Genomic DNA, 12,181 nt, shown 5'->3' with positions numbered 1-12,181 from the left:
ATCTTTGATTCTCTGAATGAGGAATGTTGGTGGCTGACTCTTCAGGATGTGTTCAACCAGCCATGTTTACTGTCAAGAAAACAAAGATATTCATATTTTTGTACCTTTAGCAGCTACTTACAGTTGCTGTTAAACCTTCAGGCCACTTCAGCTGCTGAGACCTTCTTGAATAATCTTTACCTGAAATGCTGCTTTCCAGAACATCCCATTGTGTGCCAGCTGAGGTTGCTTAGAGGATCACAGAATCACAGAATCACGGGTTGGAAAAGACTTCCAAATTCATCAAAGCCAACCCACCCCACCGTGCCCATCACCACATCCCTCAGTGCCACATCCCCACAGTTCTGGAGCACCTCTGGGCACAGTGAACCCACCACTCCCTGGGCAGCTGTGCCAGTGCAGCACCGTTCTTTCTGAGAAGGTCTTTCCTAATACCCAACCTGAACCTCCCCTGGAGCAACTTAAAGCCATTACCTCTTATCCTCCGAACTGGACTGAGCTTTCTTTGCAAACTAGACATTTATGTTTAGTCCGTAAACTACAATATGCATAATGACAAAGTATTTTTGCATTTCGTCAGCTTTTGTTGCTTACTTCAGCTGTCACTAGTTGAATGCTGAAAACACAGAGGCTGTGCAGAAATGTTGAACATTTTACCATCAACAGACCTCCCCAGTTATCATAGAACCACCAGAATCATAGAACCATAGAACAAAAGAACTATAGGGTCATAGAACCATAGAACCATAGACATAGAACCATAGAACCACATAGACATAGAACCAAAGAACCACAGAGTCATAGAACCGAGGAATCATAGAGTCATAGAACCATAGAGTCACAGAATCATAGAACCAAAGAACCATAGAGTCATAGAACCATAGAACCAAAGAACCATAGAGTCATAGAACCAAAGAACCACAGTCATAGAGTCATAGAACCATAGAACCAAAGAACCATAGAGTCATAGAACCATAGAACCAAAGAACCATAAAGTCATAGAACCGTAGAACCAAAGAACCATAGAGTCATAGAACCAAAGAACCATAAAGTCATAGAGTCATAGAGTTGTAGAACCACAGAACCAAAGAACCGAAGAGCCACAGAATCATAGAATCATAGGATCAGAGAGTCTCAGAACCAGTATCTGGCCTTTGGGCATTGCCCTGTGTGGCACCAGCAGGAACATGGGCTGTACATAACATGCTCCTCATAAACTGTAATCCTTTGCATTTTATTGCAGAAGATTAGATTAGTTCACTAATTGAGGGCGGGAAGGAAAAGATTAGCAATGTGAAAAGATTAGCAATGTCTTTGTTTTCTCTTTCAAAACCGTTGAGGGATGTAAATATTGGTTTTAACACAAAAATTATTTTTTTTTAATTTCTTTTTCATTTCAAAGCTCTAAAAAAAGCTTTTTGACTGTGATTTATTGAATCTTGTAGGAGGCACAACAGAAATCAGGGTAAGATCTCCATGAATTTGTAGGCTTTTAAGATGTATGATTGTATGAACACAACCAAACTTTGGGAGTTATTTGGGCTGATTTTAGAACTGTATACCATTATGATTCTGTCAAAATACCCCAGGCAGGTATTTTTAAAAAGAAAAATTCAAGTTTTCTAAGTTTGTTCTTAAATTTTTAAAAATCATACTTTCAAAATTCAAACTGTAACAAATATTTTCTGACGCAAACAATGTGTTCTGAAGGATGTTTTCCTTTCTCTGCCTCGATTATGTTTCCATCCAAGAAGTAGGAAGATTTTAGCAAAGTGAAAACCCTGCTCCTCCTGGAGCAGCATCAGTTACAGAACCCAGCTGTCAGCCAGCATTTTGCACCTCGCTTATTGCATGCTGTACCATCACCTCACATTGCCTTTCTGCACAGCAGAAGCACGGGGCGAGCTTGTAGAACATGACATCCAGTAGGACCACTGCCACTTCCATTCACTGCTGCTGTGACAGCACTGCTGCTTGGGCAGAGTTCTCTGGGTCTTGTCAGTGAGCCTCTGTGCATCCTGCAGTGGGCAACATACACCCAGGTGATTACCTGCTTGCACACTGCTCAAGGCGTGCAGTCACTATCATGCTACAAGCACTTACTCACCAGGTGTTACAGCTGAGCACTGGGTACAGCTGCCCGCATGGACTTTCCTGTAACCACACATGAGGATCATTTGTTTGCATGCTTTCAGAGTATTTTTTCTGTCTGACTACAAAAAACACAGCTGTAGGAAGGGTGTCTGGGCATCATTTTGCAGCTCTAAGTCCAACACACTGGGTCTTGCTCCACCTCTGATATGCTCACAGGAGGAGAGGATGGCCGCTAGTGTCAGACAGTATTCAGGGCTGTCCCTTTTCCTCCTGCAAGCCTGTTTACAGATATTTGTCCCTGGAGGGTTTCAAGAAAAGGACAGATGTGACATTAAGGGACACGATGTGGTGGGCATGGTGGTGATGGGTTGATGGCTGAACTAGATGATCTTGGTGGCCTTTTCCACCCTTAACGATTCTATGATTCTATGAAGCTCTCAGCAGCACCTAACAGATGTTCTTTGATCCATCTCCTGCTCTTAGAACCACAACACATAATCTCTTAATGCTGGGATGGAAAATGTCATGCCCACTTCTGCTCCACTCCCCAGCTTAATGGCACTGAAGTGACTGCTGCAGTGTGGAGGCTTACATAAATTACAATGCTAATCTCAGAACTGATTTTATTAGTAGTACCATTTTTTAGTTCTCTGCAGTTATGGATTACAAAAATTGCCTTGAAAGTAATTTGACATGATTAGACTTTGGAACAGGACCATTATGGCTTGAGTAGCTCATGCTTTAGATTCACCTTGGGGGACATCTGTGCAATGAAAGGGAAGGGAAGCTGCGGTAGATATGAGAGGCTGTGGTGAGAGTGCAGAAGAGAAGGGACCTGTAGCATGAAACATCACATGAAATGAAATAAAGACATTCTAGAAATAACCTGTTTAAATCCATCCTGTCTCCATGCGTGGTCTGCTCAGAAAGCAGTAACTCAGATGCCTGGCTCTGCACTAGCTGATAATCCACTTAAAAATCCCCAAACCCAAAGTGAATTCCAATCATCCTAACGTGCTGCAGAACTCTGTGACTTTCTGCTTTGGTTTAAGGAACACGAAGAGTGGGTACTGAAACTGTGCTCCTGCAGCTCCCGGTGGATGAGCAAGCAGACAGACACCAGACAGCACACACAGTAATGGTATTCAGGAGAGCTACCAACGCACGTTTCTTTTTACTGCAGGAAATCTTTGGATGGAATTTCACATCTATTTTATTCGGAACAACTTCTTGTCCTTCCTTTGTCACAGCCGCTCTCATGTCACAGCCACGACAAGGCACAAAGGTCCGAGTGGCACTGGGCTGTGCTGGCTCTACAAAACCAGAGTCAAACACCCATTGGGTCAAAGAGGATCCCGTTCATCACCGCACGGCTGAACGATGCACGCCGTGAGCCGACACGGGGCCGCTGGATGTCACTGTTGCCCCACGCAAGATCTGCTGTTCCTGGACGCACATCAGGTGGCTCCTGCAAGGAAAATGCTGTCATCGAGGTAAGGCAAAAACAGCAGAACGAGGAGAAGAAAGCTGCTTAGTTTTCCAAAGCAGCGTTCAAAAGAAAAAGTGGGATTGCAAGAAGCAGGGAGGGCATTTTGCCCTCGGTTCATTGCTCCCTGAGAGTGATGTAAGCTCAGTTCTTCACCTCTCCTGCTGTGCCTGCAGATGGGAACACACCATGCTGCATCCAGGCACATGGACAGCAACAAAACCAATCACCACAAGTAACATCCAGAGGTTAATCATTTCCACTGCCATTCTTCTTAAGACAGAAAGCAATGACTTGGCATCACTAGGCTTCATAAATCTCTTGACGTTACCTTTAGAATCATTTGTGTCAGTAGCACGAGATCAGCAAAATGACAAACCAGAGATCTGGCCCTGTGCCTTTAGTATCTCCCAGGTTACCTTGAACCTCCCCTTCCTCAGCTAAATCTTAGTGCTGTTCATGGACATCTCATGAGTCAATGGTTCTCATCTGACCCAAACAACTCTAGACAGACGGAGCCCAAAAGCAGAGAGACCTCCATGGTTGTGGAGCAAAAGGAGCTTCCTTCAAGTTACCAAGACCATTATTTTGACTCTTTTATGCCTGGTGCCTGTGGTTTCAGTAAAAAGATCCCCTGCTCTTAATTTTGCATTGGACCATTTCCATTGGAAACGCATCCCGGACCCACTCACTGGCTGCTCCTTCCCATCTGCAACCAAAATCAGCAGTGATAACAGCCAAAACATCCCAAGCAGTCAGTGGGGGCTGAGAGCAGACACATGGAACAGCAGGAGGAAAATTTGCTCCAGAATGGTCCAGAGGATGGGTGACTGCAGATGTGGAGGAGAGGAGAGCACAGCTCGTGTACTGCTGCACCCAGCGGGAGCGGAGTGGCCAAGCTATGCCAGCTATTCTGTGAGGAAAGAGCAGATGACACAGAAACTCAAATAGATTAGTGCCATAGCCAAGATTTTTTCCACAGCCCAAATTCAGTTTGTCACATCACTGCTGCTTTTCTCATTCCCGTGGCTGGGGAATTTCTTAAAGGGATCATAACACACTAAACGTGAACCCGAACCCTGAAAAAGCTTAGGGATGAAACACACAAGGGTGAGATTCACTCCTGTGATATCAGTTCCTCCTTCTGCTTGCACATGGCCAGGATTTAGCCCTGGATATGCATTAAGTGCACAGTAAGAGGACGTGCTACCAGCTGGCAGCACCACGCTGTCCCAGCAGCACTTGGTTTTGCCTGGACAGACTGACATGGAAAGGAGCAATGGCCCATAACACTCCTCACAAGCCATGACTTATTACTAGCTTTATGGCCTTTTTTCTTCTATTACTGAGCAGTGCCAGGAGTCTATTTACTTTGTCTCTTCCCAAAGAGAAATGTATTTTACCCATTAATTATGCACACTAAATATGAGTGGGAGGAAGAGCAATTCTTTTCTCTCCACTCTAGCTAGTTATCTGCTTGCAGCTGGTGAGAAGGCAAAACCCTGCAGAGGTAGAGCCTGGTGGATGGAAACACAGCTCTGGGGCTGCCTTGAAGGAGCAGACCTGCTCCCTTCCCTATGGGCACAGCTGCACTCATATCAGTGCTTGCTGAGGGTAAAGCTGGGTTTGTCCTGTGGCTCTGCCTCTGTGTCTGCAGTGACTGTTTTATCACTGCCAGGCAGGCAAACCTCAGGGAGTTTGGCAGTTTTATCCAGCCCCATTTATTCTGAGTGCATCCTCATGCCATCTGCAGAAAACTTTGATTGGGAATTCGTAAGGCTCCCTTTAACTCTTTTAATTCCTCTGTAAATAAGCAACGGCCTCACTTAGCAACCGCCTGACTCATTTCCTTTCCGAGCAATCCCCCGGGGTTCATTCTGCTTTACTTCCTCTTCACATTTTCTGCATCTTCTGATATTTTTTTCCTTTTTTAGCTGAGGCAGGCAGTTAAAAATAGTGACAGGATTGCAATGCGTGTTTGCAAAATCGATACCACCGGCCTAGAGATCTTCCCAAGCCCTTTCTTTGATTAATTCCATGTTCTGTTGTGTAATTGCTGTTAAAACTTGGGAAAGGACACATTTTACTAGCCCTAAACATTTTCTTTATGAGCATTAACTGCTTCAGTACAGATCTATATTCTGAAATGTTTCTGAAATAACATTGCCATTAATGGCCTTTCCAGACAGAAACAACACACTTGAGAGACGAAAGCTTTTTGCTTTTCTGGTCCTTTCAGCAGATGCCTGAGGGATATATGGATTTTTCATGCACTCCCCTGTGCTATCTAAACCCGTCCTAATACTCCTAACACAGAGTTACCTTTTTGCAGAGGTACTGAAGTTCTAACACACAGAACCCCAAACCCCACAAAGAAATGAGCCATGGCCCAAAGCAGTCTCCAGCTCCTGGGTGTATCTCAGCCTAGGTTTGAGCCCTGTAGGATGGATTTCTTGTCGCAGAAGCCAAGCCTCCACCCCCCCCCAGAACATTATGTCTGAGCTGTTCAGGGAGTTTGGGAGCTGCAGAGAGCTTTTAATTGTGCTATCCCAGCTCATTGCTAATTGAACATCGCTTTGGTGTTTGTCCATGAGGAGGAGAATGGAAGGTGAGGGGACACTGCCTGAATCAGAAGTGTGTGTGTTGAGCTGATGTACAACAGGTGGGGACCAAGGTCTCGCTGTGTTGTTCCCAGCAGGATAAAAAAACTCCATTAGATATTACAATATCTATTGTAATATACAATTGTATTTACAATATTGCACAATATTGCAATATTGTCTCGTTTCCTTGAGCACAGTAGGAGAAAACCAAGCAGAGTTTCCCCTGTTAGGTGCTTCCAAATCATTCACATGGCCTTGTCCCACTGCAGTCTGTCCTGCTGAATTTCATGAGCCCATTGGAGGATGCTGATTCCCACCAACACACAAACCACCTGACTTCCCTCAAATCCTCCAGCCCTTACATTTGCAGGTACAAGCTTTGGCATGCAAACCACTGCTTTGGCTGGGAAACAAAAGAGAATACTGTCTCTTAGCTGTCATTAGAGAAATAGGTGGTAACTGCTCTTTCTATTCAGCTTCAAAGAGCACAGTGGTAAGTGAACCACCAGTTTCACCACACCTGCAATGGAAGCACCCTCCACCACAAGCAGCATTCCTAATTCCCCATTTATTCTGTTCTGCTACTGCTTGCTGGATATAAATTCCAGACCAGATGCTACAGAGCATGCTTCTGAGCTACATTTGTGCTTAGATATCCACATTGTTTAATTTTTTAGCATTAAACCATGCAGTGCATTCAAGATGATGGTAGCTTCCCAACATCTATTGCACCAAAGGCTTTGAAAGAAAGTTGTCCCATGAAAGCAGGATGAAATCTGAATGCGGATTAAAGCTTTATGCTTGTACCACTTTTCTCTGGAAATGAACTGTCAGAAAACCAGTGAGCAGGCATGAGTAATTCTCTCTTTATTTCTGCAGGTGGCACCAAGCATTTAGTTCTGAGACATTTCCTCTTTTAAAGATATTCTGAATATCTAAAAACTGATCCCTATGCTATTCTCCTAACCCTTTCCTGAATACCAGAATCTGAATACTAGAACAATTCACAGCAAAGGCAACAGAGTTTGGTATGATCCTCACCCCTAGTGCTACTGTCATCAGATGCAACTCACAGAGCTGATGCAATATTTCTTCCACCAGCACCTGAGTGCAATCATAGCATTTCCAGGAATTTCCCCTCCATCCTGACTGCAGTACAAACCCAGGTCCCCCTGGGCACTATTTCTTCCAGCCAAACCCCCCTCCTCCTTTCCCAGCATGAATCCTCCACTGCTGTATTACTGGAGGCAATGGGAATTTGTATTTGAAGCCAACGGAAGGAAGACTAAATTGGATCTCTCTATTCTGCACCAAACCCAATGCCTACCTGTAGGACGCTTTTACAACTTCATATTCCTCACTAAATTTCTCAAATTCTTATCTTTTTCTTAGTTTCAAGAGCTCTTCCTAGCCCTAGTTCCTCCTCTTGCTGCTCTCTGGGAGGAGATGTCGCCAACCAGTCCACCACCCCCAGTTCTGTGTCCTACCCACTCCTTGCACCATTCATCCACCTTGCTGGAGCACCCTTCCACCCTTTGCAGGGTCAGATCCTGCTTATTGAATGCACCCTGCCACCAGGACTGAGTCATCATCATCCAAGTGATGGCAGGACAGAGACAAGTACCTGGCCAAGCAGCTGCTCCTTCCAGCACCAGAGCATCCCACTCCATGGCAGCTCTGCCCGACCTACAAGGATCCGGTGAACCACTGAAAGAGCCAGCACTAAAAGAAGGCCCTGCTGAAGAAATACAAACTAAGCATCCTCATTCCTAACCACTCACAGTCACTGCAAAACATCCACGCCACAGTCACATCTCTCAAATGTGCAAATTGTCAACTCCCCCAGGGTTAGCCTGGGTGCTCTGAGTCTTCAGGGCTCAGTTGGGCATTAACACCAGTGCCAGTTCCCTTTTTGGTGCTCCTTCACACAGATGGCCTGACTCACTGCATCATGGCAAAGCCAGATTGCATTTCACTGCAGCCTTTTGGAGCTGTTACTCTTTCTTCAGCCAAACATACCTGCCATATTCATGTGCAAAGGAGAGAAAGACAGATCAGGGGGCTGAGCCCCCAAATATCATGACTTAGTAATTTAGCAACACGTTTAATTCACCACTGACTGATGAGCAAAATAAGGAAGTCAGCTTCGTCCTTGATTCCCGCATCAAACTAAACAAACCCATACAGTACTGCACTGTCATGCTCAGAGAAACCATGAGCTCCAGGGCTGGAAATAATGGGAAACAAATGATGCTGTACCTGTCCTATCCTCTGCCCCACCCTGCTCCACAAAGCACACAAAACACAGAGACTGGCTGGCAGACTACACCCATCACTGTTCCATTTGGCAGCTAACTGTGTTATGTGCGATTCCTTCGTTGAGCTCTCCATGTACCCATGGTAATGGCACACAACCAATTTAGAACTAATGAAGATTATCCCTTATTTCCTTCCACTTTTTTGGGACACAACATTATGGATTCTTTCATTCATGGACTATTTCTGGCCTACAGCAGAGCTTGCTGCTGACCTTGTCAATACATTTTAGAAACATTATACTCAAAAGACAGATAGTGTCTTACAGTCTCAAACCATGAACTAATTGGAGGTTCATGGCATCACTGTCAAGCAGATAAGGAACTACCACTGAAAAGTAAGTAGAAGCCAACACTTATTACATTGAGTAATAACAAAAGTAGTTATTCTTCCAAGTATGGGATGGCAAGAGTTTTCTCAGATGTCACTATGTAGTAATAATGAGTCAATGTCAGTATTCAGATGGAAATTTCAAACTGAAACCTCCCACCCCCATACATTGTTCCACCCACGTGCCACTGGAGCAAAAGTTGCACAGCTCCAGTGCTATTCATGCAGGGTTTGTCACAGTTTCTTTTCACACAAGCTGTGCAGCCTCAACACTGCAGGTATCGGGGTGCAGGCTGCCTTAAATCCCTGGGATTCCCCTAACAGCAAATGAGGCTGCAGACCTGTAGGGCTGAGTGTGCTGCTGTCATAGCAAGAATAACCCATACTGCTGGTGGATGGAAGCACCGCTCAGGCACATGCAGAAGCACAAGGCACCTCTTTCATTTCCTGCAGCAGATCAAGCTTCAAAGGGCCTCTGTGTGAGCCATCTGCCTTCAACCAGTGCTAAAAAGCATTGAAATTGCGGATTTTCTGTACCAAGGCAGGTGCTGCATCACCACACCTTATAGCAGACTCTTCAGGCCTTTTCAGACTTCTCTCCCTTTTTCTCCTTCACTGGACAAACCATTCAACCTCAACCACAGGCTTGCAGCAGAGTTCATATACATATCGGTATTATCGTGCTATGTTCGCAGTAATTTACACCAGACCTCTTACCACAGAATTTCAAACCACTTGGGGCTCACTATTGTTGACTTGAGCCAAACATACGCATGTGAAAGCAGAAGTCCTGGCCAACAAGCCAGGAGAAACGTTACGAGTGATGCTGTGACCTGTGTTAATCACAGTCATATCAAAAGCCATTAACACTCAAAAAACAAGAGCCACAGAGTTTCACGTTGGCAGGGAGAGAGTGCTGGAGAGTGCCAGAGCTAGAGTTTGCTCTAGCTCACTACAGCATGTGTTGGATAGCTATAGGGAAGCTGTTTTTTTTGGCTGCTGGGCATCCAGATGGTAGGTGGCTGCTGGGCAAGGGTATGGAAGAGTGATGGTAAATTGGAGTGTGCTGTTTGAATTCATACCATTTGTATGGTCAACTAGCATTGCCATAATATGAATCTAAAGGATTCCCACTCGCTATTCCTATGCCTCATTTATTTCAGAAACATATAAATGCACTGCTGGTTTGGCACTTTCTAGAAGAAAGAAATCTAACTTCTTGGTAAAGCTAAATGCAAAGCTGGACAGAGTGGATTTCTGGGGGGGCTACAATCCTGCATGTTGCTAAATCCATAGTCCACAGCATCTAGCCCCTGATCATTATGCTCTTACCCAATACTCCACACTCACAGAACTGAGCCAGTGTTCATTACACAGCCACACTGGAGGCCTAATGGCAGAGTACATCACTGATTGCATGGAAGAGGGATATAACAACTGATTGGCCATGCATGCAAAATGTAACCAGCATGCTTTCAGCATGTGCATGATTTGTAGCTCTTATTTAAAAAAACGAGTTATTATAGACCAACTTCACACAGGCCACCTTCACAGTCAAGTCAGGGACATCTTCCTGCCTACCCGTTGAAAACTTATCATTTTATAGCTTCAATTTCTATTTCTATTTTTATATATACATTAAGCGCAGCATAGTCTTCCTCTGTGGTAGAAAGCCTACTTCCATTGCAGCTCACAGCTGTATTTTGAAAATGAATTCTGCTAGGAAAACTCTGCAAGCACAATTCTCAACAACTTCCTGAGGAAGGGATGTGGAGAGGGAGGTGCTGGGTTCTTCTCCCTGCATGGCAACAGCACAGAGCTGCACCATGGTAGGTTCAAACTGGGCATTGGGAAACATTTCTTCAGCATGAGGTTGGTCAGATCCTGGAACGGGCTTCCTAGGGAGGCAGTTGATGTCCCAGGCCTGCCAGTGTTTAAGAGGCATTCAGATACTGCCCTCAGTAATGTACTTTAATTTCTGGTCAGCACTGAAGAGGTCAGGGAGTTGGTCTTCATGATGTTTGAAGATCTCTTCCAACTATTCTATTCCATACTATTCTGTTCTGCTCTGTTCAGTCTGCTCTACTTTACTTTACTCTATTCCATTACTCTGTGATGTTATTACTGCAAAGCCAAAATGCTTTCTTTAGATTTTATTGTCAAAGACTTGCAAAGTTGAAGTTAAAAAACAGATGTGAGGTCAAAGAGATCATGGAAGGGTTAGATTTTGAATGATGGATGATTAGAAAATCCTCAGGAGAAGCATATGGACTTTCTCTTCCTACTCCATGCCACCATTCAAAGCTTTAAATGAAGAGCAATCCAAATGGGAAAGCATGCAGCCTGCTTATGACAGATGATAATGAAATGGCTGCCTGTACAGTGCAGTCTGCAGATTCAATTGTCAAAACAACCCTACTAAGCAAGGAAACCAGCCCCAGACACATTGATGCTTGTGTTTTACAGCTTTCGGCTCCAAATGCAGCCATTTATCACTCCTTGCTGAATGTGAGGTCCTGACTTCCTCAGTAGCACAGCACTTATTGGGTGTCTGTTTACCAAGTGCCATCTGATGGGTCCGAAACTGACTTTCAGGTTACATTCAGGGGAAAAGAAATGTGTAAAAAGAGTATTTTGTTTATGTCAAATCTAACCAGAGCACAAATCTAACCAGAATCTGATCCTGCATCTCTCGTTATGTGTGCATTGATGTGTGGGTGCAGGGAGGCAGAGGAAATATGTGATACAAGTCATAAAAGCTCCTAGATAATGCCTCTAAAGTATTTCTAAGCCAGTGCACAAGTAACAATATACAGAGACTTAAATTCAGACACAAGGGATCTATTTTACGTGGACAGAAGAATACTCATGTGGAATACGCACACAAAGAAGCTTCTTAGGCAAAACAAACAAACAAACACTGGAGTCATTTATCTCCTTGCCCTCTTTTTGTGCTGGAATACAGGAGCTCCACAGTGTTACAGTGGAAGAGGCCTCCCTCTGTGCCTGCTGGGTTCGGCTGCAGAATCCCACTCCAGCCCATTCAGCTGGATCAGGGCTGTAGGGCCATTTCATGTGAGGACAAGGTAGGGTCTATGGAAAAGCAACCCGTGAGACCAGGGTCTTTCAAATCCATGTAAGGAGCCAGTGGGAATTGCCAAAGCAGCAATCTCCAAGCCAAAACAGGAAAGAAAACCATAGATGTCAGTAACAGCTATGCTTCTGCAGTCTCTTCTCTAAATATTTTCCTTACAAAAAGGAACTACTCTCTGTTTGCCCAAGTGTTATTTCAGAATGAAATTGCTCTTCGAAAGCTGAGGAAAGTAAACAAAGAACTGAAATCTTTCTCGAT

The 12,181-nt window shown here is 44.5% G+C and overlaps 1 long non-coding RNA gene across 1 annotated transcript; it reads right to left on the bottom strand.

The window, feature by feature from the left end:
* Positions 1–2,012: 2,012 nt before the first annotated feature.
* Positions 2,013–7,915, bottom strand: LOC146543771 (uncharacterized). The gene is made up of 4 exons (XR_014884986.1): positions 7,808–7,915; positions 4,273–4,493; positions 3,261–3,562; positions 2,013–2,154 (listed from the first exon to the last, which is right to left on the bottom strand). It is a non-coding gene; the product is annotated as an uncharacterized LOC146543771 (long non-coding RNA).
* Positions 7,916–12,181: the final 4,266 nt, after the last annotated feature.

Source organism: Meleagris gallopavo, chromosome 9 (assembly GCF_905368555.1).
Source record: "Meleagris gallopavo chromosome 9, MGAL_WU_HG_1.1, whole genome shotgun sequence".
NCBI classification, from domain to species: Eukaryota; Metazoa; Chordata; class Aves; order Galliformes; family Phasianidae; genus Meleagris; species Meleagris gallopavo.
The sequence above is the reverse complement of the archived record's forward strand: the minus strand, read 5'-3'. Positions and strand labels throughout refer to the sequence as shown.